The 26533-nt window shown below is 37.5% G+C and overlaps 1 protein-coding gene across 7 annotated transcripts in view; it reads left to right on the top strand.

The window, feature by feature from the left end:
* The window catches only part of LRRC8B (leucine rich repeat containing 8 VRAC subunit B), a 96618-nt gene that overhangs the window by 44493 nt on the left and 25592 nt on the right, over window positions 1-26533 (top strand). For 3 of the 7 annotated variants that reach the window (XM_074221711.1, XM_074221712.1, XM_074221717.1), the window contains one exon: window positions 11188-11244. The gene's annotated coding sequence lies outside the window, so the exon portion shown is untranslated. Of the gene's footprint in view, window positions 1-1300; window positions 1408-11187; window positions 11245-12426; window positions 12468-26533 lie in introns of those variants that run through there. The other 4 variants (XM_074221714.1, XM_074221715.1, XM_074221716.1 and 1 more) reach the window with 3 other exon arrangements.

Below are 26533 nucleotides of genomic sequence, written 5' to 3'. Positions count from 1 at the left end.
ATGGACAGTGTCCAGAGGAGGGTAATGAGAATAATGACTGAAGGAACTGGGGATGTTTATCAAGTCTCTTTGCTCTGGCTCCCTGTTAAGTCACCTAGTCTAGATCTGTTATGATTTTGGTTTTTGATGGGATTTCTGAGGCATTGCAAATGACTCTTGGTGAACTATTTGGTTTGGTTCAGCAACCATTAGCTGTTAGGCATTGGAAATTCAAAGACAAAAAAGGAGATAAAAGGAATTTACATTCCACATGAACTTTAACAACTGGGCTAGTTCCATGTAGGAACTAATAGCTAAATGTTGCAGATGAAAGAAGAAATGAATGAGGAAAGCAAAGGTTCAGTCTCCTGGGCATATTGATTTATTAAACAGTGCATGCTGATTGCCTAACAAAGTGGAGCCAGCCCTCCTCAGCTTAGGCCTAGACATCAAATACAAGGGGAGATAGATTTTTATGCATAAGAAATGTTAATCAAATAAAACCACTTAATTAAAAAGAAATACTAAAACATTAGGTAATCTGAGTTTCTAATCAGATGAAAGATTAGAGACTTTCCAAGTTGGGAGGGGGAGAGTGAACAAGTACAATTCTCTGAATTTAGAAAAGGAGGTATACCACTCCTCAAGTATCTGTAAATAGTCAAGGAAACATTGAATCAATAATTGATTGATCAGTATGGACTAATTTTCACATTAAATGGATTTCTTGAACTGTACAATTGTGAGAAGACTCCTTGCATCATCAGTCTTTGGATATGACCAGATTTCTAGTCAGCATAACCCAGGTCCTTGAATAATAGTCTCTCTTGTTTGTCCTTTGCTTTCAAGGAGGGCCATGACAACAGGAAGGTGAACTGAATTTGTTAGAGAGGATTATGAAAAATCACCAGCCTCACTTTCTTCTCTGAAGCCATCTGGGTTCAGATATAAATAAGGATGACTGGAGATATCTGGACAAGATATAGATCAGGGTAACTGGAGATGATCCAGGATTCAGTGAGAGACCTTGGCCTTTTTAAATTAAGGTCTTTCTGGGTTTGTTTCACTGAGGCAATGGCCATTCAGTGACTAAGACTAGGTAAAAATGAGGCAAAGGTGACCTCTTTTATCTAATTAAAAAAATCACCTAGTTTAAGAAAAATCTTTTAGTTAAAAAAAAGAGTTAATGGTCTTTAAATAGCAGACAGGTATTCTAGTTTCCCAGCCACATAGGACTAAGTTAAAATAATGGAATAAATAAGGTTTTCTCTTAATTCCCACAATTGAATAAACTTTTGTCACAGGACAGAAATTGGACTAGACATATGATTGAACTGAATGAGAACTAAACTATCTCCACAACCGAATCACAAGATGGATTCAATGTGCTTCCTTGCTGCTCCAATTCTCCCAAGCCTTGGGTGGAAGGTAGAAATTGTACTAAATCTTTTTTTGAAAGATTTTATTTATTTTGAATTTTACAATTTTTCCCTTAATCTTGCTTCCCTCCCCCCCCCCCACAGAAGGCAATTTGCCAGTCTTTACATTGTTTCCATGGTATACAATTGATCTAAGTTGAATGTGATGAGAGAGAAATTATATACTTAAGGAAGGAATATAAAGTATAAGAAATAACAAAATTGCATGATAAGATAACAGGCTTTTTTTTAATTAAAGGTAATAGTCTTTGGCCTTTTTTCAAACTCCAGAATTCTTTCTCTGGATACAGATGGTATTCTCCATCACAGATACCCCAGAATTGTCCCTGATGGAATGAGCAAGTCCATTAAGGTTGACCATCAACGCCATATTGCTATTCGGGTGTATGATATTCTTCTGGTTCTGCTCATCTTGCTCAGTATCTTGAAAATCCTTCCAGGCTTCCTTGAATTCCCGTCCATCCTTGTTTCTAATAGAACAATAGTGTTCCATGACAAACATATACCAGTTTGTTAAACCATTCCGCAATTGAAGGATGTTCACTTAATTTCCCATTCTTTGCCATCACAAAAAGGGCTGCTATGAATATTTTTGTACAAGTGATATTTTTACTCTTTTTCAAAATCTCTTCAGGGTATAGACCCAGTAGTGGTATTGCTGGATCAAAGGGTATGCACATTTTTGTTGTCTTTTGGGTGTAATTCCAATCTGCTCTCCAGAAAGGTTGAATGAGTTCACAGCTCCACCAACAATGTTTTAGTGTCCCAGATTTCCCATATCCCTTCTAATATTGATCATTGTCCTTTCTGGTCATATTGGCCAGTCTGAGAGGTAAGAGGTGGTACCTCAGAGATGCTTTAATTTGCATTTCTCTAATAAGTGGTGATTTAGAGTAATTTTTCATATGACTGTGGATCACTTTGATTTCCTCATCTGTAATTTGCCTTTGCATATCCTTGGACCATTTGTCACTTGGGGAATGACTTGTTTTTTAAAAAAAATTTGAGTCAATTCTATTTATATTTTACAAATAAGTCCTTTTTCAGAAATACTAGTTATAAAAATTGTTTCCCAATTTACTACATTTCTTTTTGATCTTAGTTACAATTGTTTCGTCTCTCCAAAAGCTTTTTAATTTAATGTAATCAAAATTACCTAGTTTGTTTTTAATGATGTTCTCTACCTCTTCCTTGGTCAGAAATTGCACTACATCTTAAAGGAACCTATTTCCTTTATCTGAACATAGGCCACTTTCTTGTCAAAGCATGAAGGCTAGAGATGGAATGTCATATATATATATAGAGAGAGAACAGTAGGTAGGCTAATCTAATTGGAACATATGAGTACATGAAGGAGGTGATATGTAATTATGCTGAAAAATTGTTTGGAGTCAGATTGTTAAGAGCAATGTTCGGGAAATTTATTCTTGAGACTATAAGCAAGAGTGAGCCACCAAGGCATTGTCAGCAGGAAAAGAACGTGGTCACATCTAGATTTTAGGAATATGAATTTGGCAGTTGTGTGGAAGATGTGTTAGTGAAGGGGAGAACAATTAAGAGGCCATTTATAATAGTGTAAGTGAGAAGGGATGAATCTGAATTGGGGTAGGGAAGCAAAGAAAAAGGGGGAAGATGCAGGAGATAGTGTTTATGGATAGTAAAATTGGCAAACTTGGCAGTAGATGGGATATGGAAAGGATCAAAAATGTAAAGTCAAGGGTGATTCAAAGGTTGTGAATCAGTGATTGGTAGAGTAGTGATACTCAGATTATACCCTATATAGAAATAAGCAAGTTTGGGGACAGAGTGAGTTTAACAAGAAAGAGGCTAAATTTTGTTTGAGTCTATTGAATTTGATATGCCTGTAGGACATCTAAATTGACCTGTCATTCCAACAGTTGGAGATGTGGGACTGGAGCTGAGGAGGGAGATATGGATGAGATTTGGGAGTCATCTGAAGAAGAGATCCAAGAGTTTGACCAAACACTTGATGTTCATTGTCAATGGGTTTAGTCCCTTGATTTCTGTTAATTACTTGTGTTTTCCTGGTATGAACTAAACATCATTCTGGGTGTATGGGATCAATTCTGCCCCAAACAATTCCATAGAAATGATCCTGGATATTTCTATTTGATAGAGATCTCCTTCCCTCCATTACCCTTAGATGGACATTAAGGGAAACCAAGAAGAAAATTTTAGTGAACTTAAACTGTTATGGTGGATGCCTTGGCAATTGTGGTACTTGCTATCTGCCAGCCTCTCTGAGGATCAGATTTTATGTAGCACAGATAAATAATTGAAGACATTAAATAGTGATTGGGGAGACCTGGATATAGTCTTCAGAAAGTTTATAGACTAGGATTGATTAAAGAATCATAGAGGATGAGCTGGAAAAGATCAGCGAGGACAGCTAGTCATTTGACATTTGAGAAAACAAAAGTACAGAGAGGCTCTCTTCTTAAGGCACACATCTGTTAAGTGTCTGAGGCAGGATTTGAACCCAGGTTTTGCTGGCTCCCAGTCCAGTGCTCTGATGAATCAGCTGTTCTGAATTAAGAGAATTCTTAAATAAGGCTCCTTTCATGCCATAATGTTTAAAATAAAACAACAAAACCCAAGAAAAACCTTGACTCATTGTTACTTGACAACATAGCAAGAGCAATAATGTGAGAACCAGTAACTTTAGCAAAGTGAAGCAGTCCTAGGCAGAAAGAAGGTAGCAGATCAATCAGAAGAGGATAAAAGCTTATCTGATATGGGCACTTCCCCTTCACCATGTTGACCTATTTTCCAACCCTGTGCTTCTATCCGGAACTTTGTCATTTTCCTCCTTGGGGAAAGTGGTAAAGATGTGGCATGGCATGATTTAACTTAATTTCATTACCAACATCCTTGGCTACCTTGTTGGAGTAGTAAGCTCATCTTGGTTGGTACTACCCCCCTTCCAAGGAGCCCTCTAGCTGTGTCCTTTTTTTTTGGCAAGGCAATGGGGTTAAGTGACTCACTCAGGGTCACACAGCTAGGAATAAGTGTCTGAGGTCACATTTGAACTCAGGACCTCCTGACTCCAGGGCTGGTGCTCTATTCACTGTGCCACCTAGCTGCGCCCCAGCTGTGTCCTTTGAAGGTGGAGGGGACCTTAAGGGGCATCTCATTTGACCCTCTTATTTTACACCCAGATTGGTTTGAGTGACTTGCCCGAGAAAGAGAGAGAGAGAGAGAGAGAGAGAGAGAGAGAGAATTTAACTTGATCTCTCTGACTTCAAATCCACAGTCCTTTGCATTTATACCATGCTGGCCCATATATCTTCCCAAATGGTCCACTTAATGTGCAAGAATAGGTTAGCAATATTTTTTTCAGAAAAAAAGTCATTTTGATTTTCTGGTATAGTTATGAGACACTAACCATTTATGACAAGAGCATGAAACAATGATGAGAATGAGTCAGAAAAAAATGGGGATTTTAAAACATCTGATTGAATGAAACATCATTTCAAGGGAAATAATGACCTGTTTACTACTACCCTGCTATCAGGACTGAGGAGCAGCAGAATGACCCAGAAATTTCAACAGTGAAGGAAGGATCTGTTTCTCTTGTTGGTCAAGCCCTTTCCAGGTTTCTTTTAACTCCAATTGAGAGTTTGCATACCAGACATTGACCTTGGGGCATTTGCTGTTTTATCTTCTTTGGAGACCAACTTCTGAATTAAAGTTTATTCTTTAGATAAATCCCTAAGGCCAGAGACAGCCTCCTGTTCAAACCATTTTGCAAAATTAGTCTTACCAGACAAGGACCTAATAAAGTCCTGCCCTCAGGAATTAGTCTCTTAAACACTGATCACATGAATGGGCCTCATACTTTTTCAACATCAGTTAAATATTCACTGTGTCTGAATCTTTTGGAGGACCATCAAAGACACAATAAATGACAAATTTATTATTCTAACTTTTGAGATAACACTGAAGAAAGTACAAAGGAGACAGAAAATTTAGAGAAGAACCAAGTCCTTGTTCCCATGTAGTCTACAGTCAGAGAGGATAGTTACCTCTTAGTGTCTTATAATTTGTTGTTGATGAGTTGTTGCAATCATGTCCAACTCTTTGTGACCCATTTGGGATTTTATTGGCAAAGATACTGCAGTGGTTTTCGATTTCCTTATCCAGTTCATTTTACAAATGAGGAAACTGAGGCAAACAGGATGAAGTAATGTGCCTGGGATTTCACAGGTAGTAGTGTCTGAGGTCAGATTTGAAATCAGAAAGAAGTGTCTTCCTTACTCCTGGTGTAGTGTTCTCTGCCTTAGGCTTACAGTGGATTTCCCTAACCTTCATTTTCATGCTAAGATTGTACAGACAAAAGTCCTGGCACCTGTCCTTTATATACAGGTCAGTCTAGTGGTTTACTGGCTTCCCTAGTACTGAATTTGATAGGTAAGTATCCTTTTAGATATGTGGGAAACAATACCATGGGAAGCAGATTGGCAGACCTTGTAAACCCCCATCCTTTGTAAAATGTGAATGGCTTATAATGGCCTAGTCCTTACTGGGCCTCTTGACCATGGATAGGCTTTGTAGCAATAAGAATTAAAATCTAACTCAATGAATTTAGTTTTATACAGTCTCTTCTCTGCCCCACGTTCATCTTTCTGGGGGACAGTGTAGAAATCAGGACAATTACTCTCCTATTCTTGATAATGTTTCTAATATCCCTTGAAAATGGCTCAGCACTCACATCATTCTGCCAGTTCTTTTAATATCAAAGGATGTAATTTTATTTGCATTTGGAGACTTGAGAACTCATCAAAGGCAACTAAGTGCTTCCTTACTATGGCAACTGAGTGCTCTCTTCCCATCTCCCTACTTAATCTTGAGTTTCAGCTGCCTATTAGTCATTTTTCACTTTCCTCTGCAGTTCAAAGATAATTCTTCTTGACAGGAAACAAATAAAATAATTGAGGAGTGGCATCCTTCTCTTTGTTGTTTCTCATTATCCTGGGCATCATTTCTTATTTCTTCTTTGAGGTTTTTCTTTGTCTTAGTTAAACCAGTCCTCTTCTCTTGTCCTTAGTTTGGCTTGCCAACAACAGTTCACTGGGTGCAGTAACATTCCTGATACTTGTATCCCCAGACCATTCTTTCAAAAGTATTTATCATCTGCTACCTTCTCTTGATTTCTTCTTCTGTAAATATTCTTTTAAAGCTAGGGTTGCTTGGTGATTTCCCTGTATGTTCCTGTCATTTCTTTACATCACTCCCCTGTTTCTTCAGAAAAATCAGGTGTTTTTGTTTTGTTCTGTCTTCTGCACCTGGTTCTCTCTAGCTTCCTATCATCAGACATGGTACATTTTCTATCACTGTCCCTCATACCCAGGATTCTCTGCTTCCTTGCTTTCTTGGCTTTCTTTAAGTCCCAATTGCTGTTACCTTCTGCAGGAAGTGTATCCAAGTGCCCCCTCAATGCCAGTGCCTTTTCTGCTGTTGATTATACTCATTTTTCCTTTTTTTATAGCTTGTTTATAAATAGGTCTTGCCTCATTAGACTGAGCTCCTTCAGCACAGATTGATTTGGTTTGGTTTCATTTAGGGAGTTTTGCCCTTCTTTATGCCTCAGGTGTTTTGTGCAATATCTAGCATATAGTAGGCACTTAACAAATGCTTATTGTCTTGACTTTATTATCTTGTAGCTGGAATCCTTAGTCACCATTCAGCAATATCTTCTCTACCCTAGACCGTGCATGGCTGGCCTTGTATCTATAGTTCTTCCCCATCAATTAGCAATTTGCTGCTTCTTCATCAGAGAGCCCAGTTCCCCCTCCTTCGGGAAGAACGTTATTTGTTTCTTAAGTCCAAGTGTTTACCATTCATTTCTTCTTTTCCTCCTATGACACATGCTTATCCCCCACACTCTGTTTCACCCAGGTCAGAATTCTGTTCTGTCTCTTCCTCATTTTCACATTGAAACTTTTCCTGCTTCTGCTTTGTTATGATTTAAGGAATGCTTCATTTCACTTTGGAGACCTGGGACTATTCCTTGAGCCTCATTTCTGTCTCTTAAGGGGAAGGGTTATAGTGTCTTAGACATAGAGATGAAAATCACTTTAGAAGTAATCTACTCTAAGCTCTGTCAGATAAGAAAATGGGTTTATAACAGAGGTTATGACCTCAGAAGTTCAGTGATTCACCAAGGGTCATATAAGTACTTACATGGGAGATTTGGAGTTTGAATTCAGATCCCCTGACTCTAAACCCCATGTTCTTTCCATTGGACATTTTCCATTTGTTGTAGGAATTTTCTTGGACACTAAGAGGTTAAGTGTGTGTCAGGCAGCATTTGAACTCAGGTCTTTCTGATTCATTTTGGGAGATGGAGAGGTGAGAGTGGACTTGTAATTGTCCATCAACCTTCTTAGCACCTTGGTAGCCACTCCAAATATCCCTTGCTTTGCCTTACTATAGATTTATTTACAACTTCTTTTCTAGGGTTTTACAAGAGAAGAATATACGATGTCTGTAAACTAGAGGTTCTTAACTTTTCTGTTTTTTTTTTTTCACAAACCCTTTTGGCAGTCTGACAAAGACTATGGACTCTTCACAATAACATTTTTTTACATGAAAAATATGTAAGATTACATAGGAAGCTAAGTGTTGAAATATAGTTATCAAAATATATTTTAAAAGCCCCTAAAATCTAAAGTAAGAATAAAACTCTCTTTAATCAATAATGAGTTCCTGGCAAACATCTGTGATGTGTGGTGGATAATGCCAGTGGACTTTTAAGTTTTGCAACTTAGAAACATCACCTTATTTCCTCATCACAACAGTCCCATGAGGTGAGTACCCAGAGGTGAATTATTTTTAACTAGATCTCTGATTCTATTGGTAGAGGTAACTTTCAACAAAATTCCTCTCCCAATGCAAATTGGCTCCTGCTTTGCAATTTATAAATCAAGAGTTTCCTAGGACACTAAAAGATTAAGTGTATATCAAGAAAGATTTGAACCCAAGTCTTTCTGACTGATGTCAGCTGCTTTCTTGTTATAATTATCCACATCTTATAGATGAAAAAAGTAAGATTTGAGAGATGTCTACCAAAATCATATAGCTGCTAAGACTCAGTGATGGAATTTGAAGCCAAGTCTTGTCTTTACTTAGAGTTCAATACTTCATTCTAACATTCCATCATAAACTAATAGAATTAGTATGGGAATCTTTTTCTTATTATTCATGAAAATTATTTCTTTAGAAAATGTTGTGCAAATTTTTAAGGCTAATGAATAGCAATGTTGGTTAGCTACCTTGGTTAACCCAGGAGAGCTTTGTAACTCTGGGTGACTGTTCATCCAGCATCTGGTTAATGAGATAAAAGGAGGGATACATCCTTTCATGTGATGTTCAGACTTCTCTTTGGAATCCTCAAGAACTCCTAACCCTTTGTCTTACAACATTTTTCCAGACTTAAACTAAAAGATAAATGTTGACTATTAGAGAACCCTCTCTGAGATGATTAAGCTATGGAGCTGAGTTTTACATTTCTAATCCTATGATACTGCTGAAACATCAGGAGGTGTTGTTAGTTCATAGGACCTCAACCCCTAAGAGGCAGAGGTAGGGTCTGAGGCAAATCTGTCAACTTTCCCAGAAAGGTATCAGGACATTGTGTTCTCAGAAGCCGGTTAGCCTCTGATGGCCTTCAGATCCTTAGCTGTTGCAAAGAGCTCCTTTTCTCCTTGGGGTGTGATTTGACAACTAAAGAATAACAGACAATTCGTTGAAAAGCATAACTTTCTGATTGCCAGTTACAGGTCCTCCAATATACCTGTTATTTAGTCATTTTGGAGACTGCCTTAGACCTAAACAGAACATTTTCCCTCCCTCTTCTAATTTTTTACTGTTTCCTTTGGAGAGAAAAGATAGATTTGATGAGTTGGTAAATTCAGTTTTACAGCAGTCTTGACTTGAATGTATAGCATTAAGGCAACAAAATAGTCATCTTGGCAGACTACTGTCTAAGCAGCTGGTTCTCTTAGAACCACTATATCCTTTTCTCATTTCTGTATGACTACAAATATCTGTAAACTTTTCATTTTCCTTTCCTTTTTACTTTGTGTCACTGGTGAGAAGGAAAAGAGGCTAGCAGTAGCTTTTTGAAAGCAGGTGATACGTAACTAATATTTACATTCTCCTCAAGACCAAAGCAGACAGCAGTATTAACTAGAACGGAATGTTCTAGAGATATCTCGTTGTGTTTCCTATATCAGTTATTTCTCCTTAATTATTTTTATTCCATAGAATTAAGGGGTTAGTATAATCTGTGGGTGAGGGGTACAGTTGGGAGAGATTCCTCCTAATGACTGAGACTAAAGGCACCAACAAAACATTTTAAAATCAGGTCAATGGTATGATAGTAACCTTAATTGAAAAACGGAGCTACATTTCCCTATCCTTACAATTGGAGAGTAATATCTGGAACCCTGGGTGGTGGGTTACCATCACCATGAGAGAGCCTTTCTTATGCATATATTCCCAGCAAGATGTCCCTGTGGATAGGGGTAAATAGTTTGAGAGTACCACAGTTGGACCCTGCAGTTTCAGAATGGATTGGGCCTCAGGTGTAGAATGCATATTTTGTTAGTTGTAATGTTCTATATGAATAATGTAGTCTTATTTCAATTTTTTGATGATGAAACTTGCAAAATTCCAACTTAGATCAACATAATATATTTAGTGATTTTTTTTATTTAAAGAAATACCTTTCTCGTTATTTCAAGAACTATTTTTTTAGGTTTTTTATTTTTGGGCAAGGCAATGAGGTTAAGGGGCTTGCCCAAGGTCACATAGCTAGGTAATTATTAAGTGTCTGAGCCTGGATTTGAACTCAGGTACTTCTGACTCCAGAGCCAGTGCTCTATCCACTGCACCACCTAGCTGCCCCAAGAGCTATTATTTATTTTTAAAAAAGATTTTATTTATCTTGAATTTTAGAATTTTTCCCTTATTCTTGCTTCCCCTTCCCCCCCCCACCCCCCACAGAAGGCAGTCTGTTAGTTTTTACATTATTTCTATGGTATACATTGATCTCAGTTGAATGTGATGAGAGAGAAATCATATCCTTAAGGAAGAAAAATAAAGTATAAGAGATAGAAAAATTATATAATAAGATAATGCTTCCCCCCCTTGCCAAATTGAAGATAATAGCCTTTGGTCTTTGTTCAAACTCCACAATTCTTTCTCTGGATACAGATGGTATTCTTCATCACAGATACCCCAAAATTGTCCCTGATTGTTGCACTGAAGGAATGAGCAAGTCCATCAAAGTTGATCATTGTCCTCCTGTTGCTGTTAGGGTGTACAATGTTCTTCTGGTTCTTCTCATGTCGCTCAGCATCAGCTCATGCAAATCCCTCCAGGCTTTCCTGACTTCCCGTCTCTCCTGGTTTCTAATAGAACAATAGTATTCCATGACATACATATACCACAGTTTGTTAAGCCATTCCTTAATTTGAGGACATTCACTTAATTTCCCATTCTTTGCCACCAGAAACAGGGCTGCTATTTTTGTACAAGTGATGTTTTTACCCTTTTTCATAAACCAAGAACTATTTTTTTAAAAAGTATGAGGTAGTGGAAATTTAAAATCCAACACTTGTATTTGGACATGTTTATAAATGTATCACAATAGGCAATTGTTGAAAACTTTTAAAAAGCATAGGTAGAGAAATGTAGTACTGCATGCAGAAAATATAACATTGTACCTCTGATTTCTCTTTAGGAATTCCTACATCAGAAACTGTAACTGTTACGGCTCTAGCTGATCGGCCTTCAAAGGGTAAGACCAGAAGTCTGAACTTGAAATCCTGTGAGGCATAGGGAAGTTGTATTCCTTGTGATTGAGCCCCAGACTTCCAACAGAATTCTGTCTCTCATGGGTCCCCCAGTTTTGCTTACCAATGGTAGTAATCCCTTACTAGCCTTATCCCCACTAGACTCTCTCCAATCCTTGCAGCTCTCTACAAGTATCTGCAATGTGAAGATTAACCTCGCAGCTAAGCTAACATCTGCCTTTTCTGTCTTTGCTTGTTTATATTGAGTGGGGGGAGGGGTCGTTAATTGAAGATTTCTGAAGCACAAAAATCAACTGACTTTTCCCAGTTTATCTTTTGTCTATATTCTTCCTGCATGTCTCTATCCCAATAGCTGGATCCTAATAGAAATAATAGAAGATTGGGCACAGGTAAATAAGGAAATACAGACTAAAAAGTCTTTTGGGAGGTATCTCGTCATGTCCCTTAGGTCTTGTAAATGTCAGGAAACTTTCTGGGCATTCATTTTCTTGAAATTCAACAAATAGTTATTAATAATTAAGTGTTTTTTGTGTTGAAGGCAATAGATCAGGTTAGAATATATAAAGACAAAATATTCCCCTTTGCTCCAGGAATCCCCAACTTACTGGTACTTGTCTTCACCTCTAAGTCTGTCTACATTTCCCTTATTTACAAATTTGCTATTACCACTGAACCCCAGTTTGAAAAATCTACGTTAGTTCCTGAAAGCTTCTTGAATTCAGAGATCTGGCAAATCCAATGCCTCCTCCCTTCTGCCACAACCCTTGTAAGTGCATGCCCAGTTAAGTATCCTCACACTCTTTCCTCTCCTATCCCCTGAGACCACACACTCAAGATAATCAAAAATATGTTGCTGTGTTTTATTTTATTTACAAAGATAAGGAGACTAAACAGATCCGAAATGAAATAACATGGTAAGGTAATTAGACGTTCATACAAAAAAACTACCTCAGGTTAGGCAAACTTAAAGTTTGCCTAGCCTGAGATCTCCAGATCTAATTTTGCTTGTGATCTTCTGTAGGTAACATCCCAATGTCAGGATCTTGTGTGAACAGAAGAGGAATTCTATTTTCCATTCCAGAATATTCTCTTAGCCATTTTGAGTTGGACAAACTCATCCTTCTTTGTTTTGAAATCAAGCTAATTGGTCCATTCTGTAATCTCAGGTGTTCACTGTCTACCTCTGAAGAAGCCTCCTGAAGATGTGGTAGGTTTGTGGTTGCTTTGTCATCATTCCTACTTAGTCATTTGCTTTCTAATTTCCCTTTTTTCACTACCAAGAAAAAAGTCGAGGAAATAAAAATATATGATTCATCCCCCACGTTCAGTACAAGCAAACAAAAATACAGAAAAGGCAGATGTTAACTTAGCTGTGAGGTTGTCCTGTACGTTGCAGATACTTAGAAGTTCAAAGATCAATATGTCCTTGACCTCCTTGACTTTATCATCTAATAGGGGAGAGGAGACCCAATTTTCCCTTATCAATTGACTATTTCTCTGCTGCCTATAAACAAGACCAGGTGTCCTCCATCCTTCAAAAAAAATTTGATCCTAACCTATCATCTACTCTAGATATCATCCTATCTCAAGTTGTCTACATTCATCATGTTCCATTTCCTCTTTCCAACCCTTTGCAATACTGCATTTATTAACCTTTTCAAAGTTCTTCATATACTACATAGAGTAGCCACATGGAGTTGCTTGCTGTTGTTTGTCGGATAATATTCTGTCGTCTTTCCCCATGCCCTTTCACAGATTTTTTCCCCTTCATGTCCCTCTTCATCTTCTAATTTTAACATTCCTGACCTCCTTCAAAGGTCAACTGAAATACTGTCTTCTATATGAGTTTGTGAAAAAAAATACCTTACATTGCTTTATTTTTAATAGTAACACATATATATGTTTCCCCAGATAGGATATAAGTAAGCTCTTTTAGCTTAGAGAAGAAAGGGTTTAGGGGGAATCTGGTCATTGTTTTCAAGTATTAAAAGGATTCACATGTGGGAGGTTGTATTCTAATTTGCACCAGAGGGTAAAGATTTCACAGAGTTATAGATTATATTCAGTGTGGAATAGTAGGCTTCCAGTGATGGTAGGTATCCCTCCCTGGACGTCTCAAAGAAAAACTGGATGACTAGTTGTTGAATATTACTGAAAAAACACTTGTTCATAGACATTGTTCTAAATGATCTCTTAATGTTCCTTTCAACTCTGTAACTGGTCATGAAACTACTAATTGGTTCTACTAAAAATTTTGTCTTAGTTAATCTCCCCTGAACCCTCAATGTTGTTCAACCAAGCTTTTTTCTTATAAACCGTGTAATGCATTCTTTATGTGGGAGGATTACACTTCCCAAGAGTGGGCTAGTCTCTCCAAAGGAGACAGCATCTGTAATGGTATTCTTCACAGTAATGTTCCAGATCTTTTCCATTCTTGTTGAACCTCCAAATTCCCTTTCCAAGCAGGTGACCTCACCTCTCAGTTATCACCAGATAAAGTACAAGTTCTTTAGCCTGACATACAAAGGTATCTTCAGCCTGGCTACAATCAACCTGTTTGTTTGTAAAGTACTGTATAAGAGTCAATTATTGTAATAGTTATTTCCTCAAATAGCCCATCTTATGGCAGAGTTGCCAGAGTAGAATACTTAAAATTCTATGATCTAATTTTGTTTTCCTACCTCATTGCCCTGTTCCATCTATCTCCTTGCTTAGAATAATCTCTCCATTGTCTCTGCCTCTTGAAATCTCCTCCAGGTCCCAGTTGAAATGCTGCCTCCTTCTTTGATATTCTCTCAGCTATACACACACACACACACACACACACACACACACACACACACACACACACACACACACAAACACACACACCCTTCTACACCCAAACCTACAAGTGATCTTTTGCTCCCCTCACCTGCTATGCTTCTTTGTTACCTCTCTTAGATTCTATTTTGTGTTATGTATGCATCTTTTGCTACCTTACTATTTTCTGTGCTCTTAGAGGACCAGGACCTGCATTAATGATCTTTTCATTTTTTTTCCAACTTTTTTTTTGTAAAGTCTGACTTATGAAATCTGAAAGAATTCAGAGAATACAAAGTCATTTTTAGGTTTGTGTTTTTATCATTCAGTTATTAGTATTAATTGTAACTTAATAATCTTAAGAGATTTTGAATAAACCTTGAGATTTTTAAAAAATCTACTTTGGGGACAGCTAGGTGGTGCAGTGGGTAAAGCACCAGCCCTGGAGTCAGGAGTACCTGAGTTCAAATCCGGCCTCAGACACTTAGTAATTACCTAGCTGTGTGGCCTTGGGCAAGCCACTTAACCCCAATTGCCTTGCAAAAACATAAAAATAAATAAAATAAATAAAAAAAAATTTTAAATCTACTTTGGCTTTCAGTAAGGAAGTCAGCTGCATAGCCTTACTTTTCAAAAAGTCATCACATTTGGAAACCTGCTTTAAAAATATTTGAAATACTGGGAAACCTAAAATGTCAGACAGACCTGAATCAGCTACCCTATCACCATGATTCATGTGATTTAGAGGCATAGTCCTTTGCCTGAGAACCACTGGTTTACTTTCCCCTATCTGCAGAGCACAGTATGGAAAATATACAAATCCTGGGTCATTTAGTTTACTATTTAAAGGATTACTTTGCTTATAGAGTTTTGAAAAATTAATCTTTCCTTTAATTCAGTGACAGAAGTTTATAGTTTCTTATGATGAATGATTTATACATTAGCTTGAAATATTTTGGAAAATTGTGTTCAAGTTCCAACAGCTTATGAAAAATATTGGGCATTGCAGACCTGATTTTGCTCTGAACTCTGGGAGGGCTTTCTTTCAAATACACAGTTCCTAAGAAGGTCAACAAATACTCAACAGACCCTGGAAGGCCTCTAGGATTTCCTCCATAAACATATACTCAAGTCAGTTATTTTTATTTTTTAGAAATCTTGACCAAATTTCAAAAAGAAAAATTTAAATATCACTCAAATTTATACATATCTCAGGAAATGTAGTTTAGGGCAGACTTTATTTCAAGAAGTCTGGGATCATAGCTAATGGCTAAGATTAAATTTTACAGGCAGTACTTTGGCAGATGATTAGTTAATTCTCATAGAGAGCTGGTTTTACTGACTTTGAGTATATTGCATATTTTGAATAATATGCCTTATTAGCAAATTGATTAATTACCAGGTGAGTTCTAATATACTGTCAAAGAAAATCCATTTTAAAAGAACTATAATTTTATATGTGTGACTATTCTCTCCATAATCGCAAATCACAATACTTTCATATCTTAGTAAATGATATTCATGAATTATGATTTTCAAAAATTCATAGGCTTAACCCCACTATCTTGAAAAAAAAATTATAGGATTTAGAACTTCAAAGAGCTGCATTGTTCATCTAGTCCAAATGCTTTATTTTATTTTATTTTTGCAAGGCAATGGGGTTAAATGACTTGCTCAAGGTCACACAGCTAGGTGATTATTAAGTGTCTGAGGCCATATTTGAACTCAGGTACTCCTGACTCTAGGGCCAGTACTCTATCCACTGTGTCACCTAGATGCCCCCAAATGCCTTATTTTATAAATGAAGAAACCAAGGCCCAAGCAAGTATAGTGACTTGCCCATCATTTCATTATCTGATGACCAACTTTATCATGATATTCCTATCTGATCCTGGCCTCTGGTGACAAATACGTATTGTTAACTCTCTAGTCTGATTTAATCTGACCTGAAAAAAATAACTAATATACAAAAGAGCAATCCAGTTGCCACTTCCTCTGGAAACCTTCCCTTATTCTCTCCTCTTTCTTTGAATGTTAAAGCCCTCTCATTATTCATCTTCCTTCTATTTGTCAGTTCATCAGGCATCAGTGAAATAAGTTACTAAGGTTAAGGTACTATAGATACAAAATAAAAACAATCTCTACCCTCTGGAAACTTGGGTTCTATCGACAGACTAAAAGAACTAAATAGAAAATTAATTTCAATACAAAGAGAAGACTTGCAACTGTTGTTTCTCATTCATGGACAAGAACTTGAGCTGAGTCTTCTTGTGTGTCATGGACTCCTTCAATTCTGGTGAAGCCTATGGATCCCTTCTGAGCATAGTGTTATTTTAAAGATTCATAAAATATATAGGATTACAAAGGAAATCAGTGTGTAAATAAAATTATCAAAATATTTTAAAGTAGAAGTCTATGGCTTCCAGGTTTAAAAATCCTTGGAATAAATCAACATCTTCAAAGTCTTACCATCATCTACCAACTTCTCAATCAGTCTCTCACTTTTCTCTGAATTTGGCATCCATCTGTGTCACTCCTTTTCCTTCTGTCATTATCAAGGATTTCAATATTCTTCTTAATAAATACCCTATTCTCACAATTTTTAGAATTCACTTCCTATGATATTGCCATCACACAAAAGTACTGAGCTTTTAAAATTTTGTACTTCTGACTTCACCTCTCCATAATCTCCTTCCTTCACCTTGTATTCCCTCATTCCTCCCATGCCTGTCCCTGATTCAAATATTTGCCCCCTTCTAAATTTCACCCTCTCCTCCAAATCTATCAGCCATGTTTGTTTTTCACCCATTCTTAACCCTGTGGTCAGCCACTTGGACATTGCCCACTCTTCAACTATCTTTTGAGAACCTGGGCTTGTCACTTAACCTCTTTTGCCTCTTTTTTCCTCAGTTGTGAATGGAGATAAGAATAGTATCTACTTCCCAAGGCTGTTGAGAGAACCCAATGAAATAATAATTGTAAAGTTCTTAGCATAAATTTAGTCTTGACCTTTCTTTGTGATCTTGTTCCATTTATCTGTTTTTTTTGGTTCCTAAGGTCTTTTCGTCTCTGCAAGCTGCCTGCTCTTTGACTTCAGGATGCAAATATTCTCCCATTGCCCCAGATAGTAAGCTCTTCCTTTGGCTGTGCTCAGTCCATCTCATTGACTACTGAAAAAGACTCATCCTCATTTTCATGATGATCCCCTCTACAGCTCTGAACACTGGAGATCAGTGCCCTTGTTCTCTGTATCATTGTTTCCTTTGACTTCCCTGTACTCTGTACTCTGACCACTCTCCTCCTCCCCCGTGACTATTTTCCCTTCCATTTTCACTGTTTCTCATTCTCTCCTTATCTCTTAAACCATGCCTTCTCCCATGCTGTCAATGTTCTCTTGCCATTCTCTCTCCTTTAATGATCTTACACATTCCCTTTACTCTAGTTATCACCTCTAGATTTCCATCTCAACTACCTCCCCATCACCACTATCTTTTTTTTTGTTTGTTTGGGGTTTTTGGCTAGAAAATAGGGTTAAGTGACTTGCCCAAGGTCATCTAACCAGGTAATTAGTGTCTGAGGTCAAATTTGAACTCAGGTCCTCCTGACTCTCGGGCCAGTACTCTATCTACTAACTAGCTGCCCCACAGACACTACCTTGAACTTAGCAGCTACCTATTAAATATTTCCATCTTACTGTTATTAACATCTCAAACTCAAGATGACCAAATTCTTCACCCTTATAATGGTCTCTCCTCTTAACTTCTCTGATTCTGTCAATGCTGCCACTATCCTCTTAAGTCATTCAAGTACAAAACCTCAGAGGTATATTTGTTCTTTCTGTTTCCCCCATTGTTCATTCAAATCACTTCTAGGTCTTGTCAGCTCTACTTTAAACAAGTCTCTTACATCTTTGCAGAGTTCATGGATTTAAGAGGTCATTATACTTTTATTTCCCAACATTTACCAACCAGTGCTCTTATGTTAATAATAATTTGGTAAATATTACTCTAAAAGGTGAAAGCAAAAACAAATCACATATATACCAGTAAGATATGTGTTATTACAGAGATTGCTTAGACTAAGACAAATCTTGGATGGATAACAAGTACAAGAAATGTGAGAGCTGCTAATAGCTCCCTCAGGTACTTTCCAATGATGGACACACTCCTCTAGGCTTATAAATTTTCTTGTGGTCCTGTGCCAGTCTTCTTCATGCCAGTATCAATACCAATATCCATGTAAGGATTAAAGATGAGTCTTCAGCAGCAAAGCAATTTGAAGCTCAATTGGTTTATACATGTAGTGGTCCTAGTAGAATCTCACAGATGACCTCAAAATATTATACAGTCAATGACATTTAGAGGTGGTGATGAGCTCTACTTGAATGGCAATGATGATGATGTTTGAAATTCATTTTCTAAGAAGATCACAATATCAGGGAGGTGATACCATGACAAGCACATGAATTGGATTTGAATGAGGGGGTGCTGTGCTCATTTTCTCCAGAGCCATCTGGATCTAGCAACCGAATACAAATCAGGATGACAGGAGATGACCCTGGATGTAAGGCAATCAGAGTTAAATAACTTGCTCAAGGTCATACAGCTAGTGAGTATCAAGCATCTTGATTCCAAGGCCAGTGCTCTATCCACTGTACCTTCTTGCTGCCCTCTATACTCCCACCAATACCAGTAAATAAGCCTAGAATGACCTTGGTAAGAGCTACTGTTATTTAGGATCAGGGCACCAGTTGGTTGTCTGTAGTGGTAGTGGTTTCAAAATTCAAACAAAAGAAAAAATTCATGCATTTTTGATGCATATTTTTGAGACTACAGGGAGCCATACTTCAAGGAAAAAAATATTAATGTGAAATAATAGGATAGAAACTGGATTGGTAAAATCAACTTGGACATGAAGAAATTTCTTCCATCAATGCAGATTAGCTCCTTCTCTCTCATTTCAAGTCTTAGGGGAGTTGCCTTGGGCATATGATCTTGAGTCACACTGTCCTGGATACAAGCAAGTCCTGGATGTACCCAGTTTTTCCTGGCTCCAAAAACAGGTTGCCCACCACCCTCCCTCCCCCAGTCTCTGTCTATTTCCTCTCCCCTCTCCCCTCTCCCTCTCCCCCTCCCCCCTCCCCTCTCCCCTCTCCCCCTCCCCCCTCCCCTCTCCCCTCTCCCCTCTCCCCTCTCCCCTCTCCCCCCTTTCCCCTCTTCTCCACCCCCCAAACTCAGTTGTCTTTGGGTGATTTATGGCAAAAAATTCCCCAATTCAAAAGTTCCTCCTACTTGGGGAAGGAATTCCAAAAATGTGGATTGCATATTCAGTTTGGGTATACAATTAAGTATTATTAATAACAACATCCATTACTACAATTAGGACCCTAGGCTTGATCCATGACTTAGCTTTACTTTTAAAAGCAGAAATTCATATATCCACAGGACTTTAGATGGAAGGGTTGGGAGATGACATACAAGTTAAGGCACTGGCCAGTGCTAAAAGGTCAGCATCCTTGCCTCAAGGCAAATCACCTCATTTCAGGCCCTGAACTCTGTCATTCTGTTGTGGCCTCCTCTTTGGTCATCTTGCCTTCAGTCTTGTTCACATTCAATCCATTGAACACACCACTCCAATCAGGCCATTCTCCTGCCCCAAAGGTCATAAGATCTGTAGATGATTTCATCTCAGTGGAAGTAGACTTTTGGTCTTTATAGAGTAGTTATTTGGTGTGTGTTGACCTTTGAAGGATGGGTAGGAATTTAGGGGGAAGGAGGGAACCAAAGGAAGAGAACAAAATGCTGAAATGTATGGAGCTGGAAAAGCCCACATGCATTTAGGGGTCAAAGAGTCAGTTAAGATAGAAACTAGAATATGCAATTATCCTGGAAAGTGTGAAGAGCAAGCTTTAATAAAAAAAATGTGGGGAAGAAAAATATTGTTAAACGGTTGCAGTTTGGGGGCGGCTAGGTGGCACAGTGGATAGAGGACTGGCCTTGGAGTCAGGAGGTCCTGAGTTCAAATCCAAGCTCAAACTCTTAATTACCTAGCTGTGTGGCCTTGGGCAAGCCACTTAACTCCATTGCCTTGAAAAATCTAAAAAAAAAAAGTTGCAGTTGAAGAGTGACATTTCAGCATTCTGAGTCTTTGAGATAAGAAGGTCAATTTTTAAGATAGATATTAACATGTCTGAATTGCTAAAGGAAGGTGGGAAAAGAAAGTCATTGATTTGAGCTATCTGATCAGGATATGAGCAGGGTTACTGATGAGGAAAACTTAGGTCTATCAAGGATAATGGTAGAAGATAGTTGGGGTGATGAAGAAAGATCATTACCTAAATCCAGAATTCATTGAGAAAGGCAACAGAATAAATTAGAGATGTAAAGAGATGACCAAAAGAAGGAAAGGAAGAAGATTGCATGGATTTCAGAATCCTTGTTGATTGATTGAAAAAAAAAAGAAAGATTTTTTAAGTATGGAATATTAAAGAAGTAGTCTAAAGATACGTTAACAGGAAGAAAAAAAAATTCTTGACAGTAAGTTTCTTACTTTTTTTATTTTTTAGGTTTTTGCAAAGCAATGGGGTTAAGTGGCTTGCCCAAGGCCACACTGCTAGGTAATTATTAAGTGTCTGAGGCCGAATTTGAACTCAGGGCCTCCTGACTCCAGGGCCGGTGCCCTATTCACTGTGCCACCTAGCTGCCCCCAAGCTTCTTACTTTTAAGAGAAAGGGAAATATTTTAAGATTTCAGATACGTACAAAGTAAACAGATCTTGATGCCCCATAAATTTAGAATTGGATGGGGCTTAGAAGCAATCAAGTCCAACTTCATTTTATAGATGAGGAAACTGAGGAACAGAGTGTTAAGTGACTTGCCTAAGTTCAAACAACTAATAAGTTTACAAAGTAGGAATCATATTCACATCTTCCTGACTTAGAAATCCAGCTCTGAAACCCCTTATTCTACCTTCCTTGAATTGTTTGGCAGAATTTGTGACTAGAAAGCAGGGACCAAGACTTTAAACTTTGAAGTTGACCCAAGAACTTGGAATCTTATGAATATAAAAATTTGTGTATTTTTTCTTTGATTATTTTAGAGAGTTTTAACTGCAAAGTGAGATTACTGGGACATAAATATGCCTTGCTTTATTGTTGTTAATCCAGTTTGAGAGACTTAGGAGTAAGATTGCCAAATAAATTCTTGCAATTTGAAAAGCTTTTTTGGCTTTATAATGAAGGTGAAAAGTAAAGGGAATTGGATTTAAACCATAAAATCCCGTTCACATCACATTGTTTCTTTGATCTGATTTAATACATTCATATATCCAAAATGAAGATCTGATTTGGACTAAATACTTGCTAAGATGCTATGGGGATAGGGCAGCTAGGTAGCATAGTGGATAAAGCACCAGCCCTGGAGTCAGGAGTACCTGAGTTCAAATTCGGCCTCAGACACTTAATAATTACCTAGCTGTGTGGCCTTGGGCAAGCCACTTAACCCCATTTGCCTTGCAAAATCCTAAAAAAAAAAAGTGCTATGGGGAATGAGAAGGAATAAGGAATGTCTTTAAACAATAGAACCAAATAATTACAAAAAGACCAGAAAAAAAAAGTTGGTTTTTTTTCATACTCTCCAACTTGCACTACAATGAGAAACAAGTATCACATAGACTACAAGGGCCTTTAAGTCTTGTTGCCCATCATCTGATCCATAAAGGGTTTACTTTTAAATATTAAAATCTTGGAGACTGCACAAAAGATCCATACAGATACCTGTCTGTGGCTTAGAGAAAAGCCTTGGCATCTCAAAGTTCATGTAAGAAGAGGAGGACAAACCCTGGCAGGCTGTGCCAAGCTCAGAAAATCATGCCTAGGACCTGGCTCCAGGGTCCAAGGACCAGTCAGTTTAGAAGAGCCCATTGCCAGGAAATCTTCAGGAATGGGAAACTTTCAGCCAAACTGACTCTTGGAGACTTTTACAGTCTGTATTGCCAAAAGTGAATACCCAAACCAACACAGCCCTTGATCTTTACAGTGCTGAAATAGAAGTCAAATCTTCAAGCTGTAGACTTGTGGGAATTTTCTAGTAGAACAATGGTTCTAGGCAGACAAAGTGGATGCTGTATGGTCTAATAATAATAGCATCTACAGAAAACTTTCAAGGTTTGTAGGGTGCTTCTCATATAGAATCTCATTTGATTCTTTCAACAGTCTTAGGAGTTTCTATTATCCCCAATTTTATAAATGAGGAAAATGAGGCAGGCAGAGGTTAAGTGACTTGTTGAGTGTCACACAGCTAATAAGTTTCTAAGGTTAAGATTTGAACCTAGGTTTTCCTGATTCCAAAGTCCACCACTCTTATCTACCCTCAGATTTTACCTCTTTCTTCTTTTTTAAGTTTTTGCAAGGCAATGGGGTTAAGTGACTTGCCGAAGGTCACACAGCTAGGTAGTTATTAAATGTCTGAGGTCACATTTGAATTCAGGTCCTCCTGACTCCAGGGCTGGTGCTCTGTCCACTGGACTACCTAGCTGCCCCAAAACTGTACCTCTGTCTGAACAGACTGTACCTCTTCTCCCAGGAGTAGAAAATCCTCTTGTGTCAGAGAATGACCCACTTATACTTTCCCTTGCTTTTGTTTTTGGTTTTGTGAGGCAATGGGATTAAGTGACTGGTCCAAGGTTGTACAGCTAGTAAGTGGCAAGTGTTTAAGGCAATATTTGAATTCAGGTCCTCCTGATTTCAAGGTCAGCACTCTTTCTACTGTGCCACCTAGCTGCCTCCACTTTTCTCTTATTTAATAAGAGAGGTGCACTATATATATAAAACTGTATAAGGAGAGCCCTTGATTTAGTAAAATTGTATAGAATCTTCAAAAAATTTATGTTGGTTTTTTGCTTTATCATGATTGATAAAAGATTGTGTCAATGAGACTTTAAATATTGGAGTTTGTTTTAATACACACCCATATTTAACACAGAAACACTGGTTAAAGAAAGCTTGGAGAAAGTTGCTGTTCATATTGCCTCCCCCAGGGTTTTGTTCCTGTCCCATTTCCTGGAAGATCAGTTTACAGTGTGATCTCATTAAGATCATTTGAGAATGCACCCAGTTCTAGGAGCTCATATTTTCCTCCATTTAGCAGAGAAAGAGAGATAGCGACAGAGACAGGGTGGGGAGATTTTGGAGAAAGTATATATTTCTTGAAAATGAAGAAAACAAAGTAAATATTGGTCTCTGTTTTGGAATGCAATGTGCAGTAACTTTCCTTTATACAATGTCTTTACCACATACCCTATACATGCATAAGATTGGGCATTGGAATTTTTTTAAGCTAATTCCATGAAATCATGAGCTACTACCAGTCAAACATTTCATAGCCAACATACCTACCCTCTTGTCAGGGTTATAACCCCATGCCAGTGGCCTTGAGCATTATGATGGGGAGTAGTAAAACAGTTTGGTTTTGTATGCATGGTGTTTGACCATGAAATCCAAGACACCTTGTCTAGATGATTTCAGTGAGAAAATGAGAGATTGTAGCTGGAGTAAAGCTATCATTTTCATAACATGCTTTGGTTTCTAGGTAGTGTTCTGAGATAGTCAGGGGTTTGTTACTACCCCTGTGTTTGAGAAATAATAAATACTCTGACCTGTTTTTTTTTTCCCTTAAAACTATGTGAGCTGCTGGTTCCAAACCTGATCCTCTCTAGGGAAAACATGTGAATCGAGTCTCTCCCACCATTTCTTTGCATGCCTGTATCATTTTTCTATTGCTGAAACCTCTCTTCTGACTAACTTTTGCCACTCACCATTTTTAACAGAAGAATTTGCCTTAATGAATTCCTCCAAGGCTACATTATACTAGACTCTGAAGTTTCCCTTTTGCCCAAGGAGGATGCCCATCTCTGAAGTACATCTTTTTTTTTTTAAATGTTTCATTGATATTTTATTTTTCCAAATGTATTTTATGAAAGTTTTTCAACATTCATACAAATGCATATGTATATTTTTAAGTTACAAAATTTCCATCCTCCCTTCCCACCCCTCTCCCCTCAGTGGTGAACAGTTAGGTTAATATTGTACTTACACATTTGTGTTAAACATGTTTATAGATTAGTCATTTTCAGTATGAGGAATTAGGAATAAGGGAAAGAAATATACAAGAGATATTTTTTAAAAAGTAAATGTAGGGGTCATCAGAATCTGAAGATTTTTTTCCTTTATTTTGCTTTTTTTTGTTTTTCTTCTTTTTTGATGGGGATAGCACTGTCCATAACTGGTCTTGTTAGACCTTATTAACATTTTCCTCGCTCTCTGAACTGATGAGAGGAGCTGCATCCATCAAGGTTGATCAACTCACAATGTTGTTGTTAATGTGTAGAATGTTCTCTTGGTCCTGCTCCCTTCTCTTACAGATTCTGTAACTCATTCCATGCTTCTCTAGAGCCTGACCATTTATGGTGTCTTATAGAACAATAGTATTCTATAGTATTCATGTTCAACCATTCCCCAATTGATGGACATGCCCTCAATTTCCAATTCTTTACCATTACAAAAAGAGCTGCTATGAATATTTGGGAATATGTAGGACTTTTCCCTTTTTTCTAAAATTTCTTCTGGATATAGACCTAGAAATGGAATTGCTAGGTCAAAGGGTATATCAGTTTTATTGCTTTTGGGGCATAGTTCCAAATTGCTCTCCAGAATGGTTGGATTAGTTCACAACTCCACCAGCAATGCATTAATGTCCCAATCATCCTACAACCTCTCCAACATTGATCATTTTCCCTTTTTCTCATTTTTAGCCAATCTGATAGGTTTAAGATGATACCTCATAGTTATTTTAATTTGCATTTCTCTAATCAGTAATGATTTGTAGCAATTTTTCAAATGTTTATATATATATATATATATATATATATATCTGTAATTTCTTCATTTGAAAACTGCCTATTCATATCCTATAGCCATTTATCAATTGGGGAATGACTTATAACCTTATAAATTTGATGTATTTCTTTGTATATTTTAGATTGAGACCTGTATCAGAACTTCTTGTTTCCCAGCTTTCTACTTTCCTTCTAATTTTAGCAACATGGATTTTATTAGTACAAAATCTTTTTAATTTAATATCATCAAAATTATTTATTTTTCAATTTATAATGTACTCTATTTCTTGTTTGGTCATAAATTTGTCCCCTTCCCATAGATCTGATGGAGTATTTCTTAATCTATTAATTTATCTAAGGTGTCACCCTTTATTGTCTAAAACCTGTACCCATTTTGACCTTATTTTGGTATAGGATATAAGATGTAGGTCTGTGCCTAGTTTTTGCCATACAGTTTTCCAGTTTTCCCAACAATTTTTGTCAAAATGTTCTTATCCCAGAAGCTAATGTCAATCAATTACTCTGTTTCTTAACCAGTACTAGGCATTTTTGATGACTGTCACTTTATAATATAATATAGTTTTAAATCTGATAGAGCTAAGCCACCTTCCTTTATGTTTTTATCAGTTCCCTTTACATTTTTCTCATAAGTTCCCTTGCTATTCTTGATCTTTTGTTGCTTCAGATGAATTTGAAATACATCTTATTTGGCAGGAAACACTATTCATTGCTAAGTTTATCTCTGTCTTTAGTCATTCTCACATGTGTTCAAATGAGGTCAATTGATGTTTGTATTCGGTTAGTTTATTTGACTGTTAGAATCTATGGCCAGTCATCTTCATTGGCTGAAAATTTAGATAACTTTGGTCTTATTTTCTATGAATGGAAAATAAAATTTCCCAGAATTAATGATTGCTACATGAAAAGGTAGCAAACAAGGCCACAAGTTATAACCAATACTGACCTGAACTATTTCAGTGGCAGCTTCATTGGGCTTCATGTTTGATCTTCAGTGTCTTATTGGTGATGATGTTGATAATGATGTTTTGTCCTTTGTTCTTGAAAAAGACCATGGTATCAGGGAGGTGATTCCATGACAAGCATATGAATTGAATGTGACCACATACGAATCAGGCCAACTGAAGACGGTCCTGGATGCAAGGCAAAAGAGGTTAAGTGACTTGGCTAAGATCTCACAGCTAGTAAGTGTCTTAAGTGTCTGAGGTCGGATTTGAACTCTGATCCTCCTGATTTTAGGTCCAGTGCTCTATCTACTGCATTACCTATCTGCTTGGTATTCACATCTGATCAATACCTTCTGCTCCTGTGACTATGGAGAGCAGGGCCATGATCTCTAGGTCCTCTATTTATGGAGGGGGTTTGGTCCAACTCTACCACTTTAGGACAATCTTTAGACTTCTCTAGCATGTCCCATGGATATGGACCTCAGGGGCCTTCTTTCCACTTTCCCTTTGTTTCCTTTTGAGTATTGTCCTTTTCCCTTAGATTAGAAGCATCTTGATGCCAAGAAACATTATTCTTTTTATTTGTATTTGTGTCCTTAGTGCTAAGCACAGT

The sequence above is a fragment of the Macrotis lagotis genome, chromosome 2, assembly GCF_037893015.1.
Source record: "Macrotis lagotis isolate mMagLag1 chromosome 2, bilby.v1.9.chrom.fasta, whole genome shotgun sequence".
NCBI classification, from domain to species: Eukaryota; Metazoa; Chordata; class Mammalia; order Peramelemorphia; family Peramelidae; genus Macrotis; species Macrotis lagotis.
Note: the sequence above shows the minus strand (reverse complement) of the source record. Positions and strands in the feature narration are given on the sequence as shown.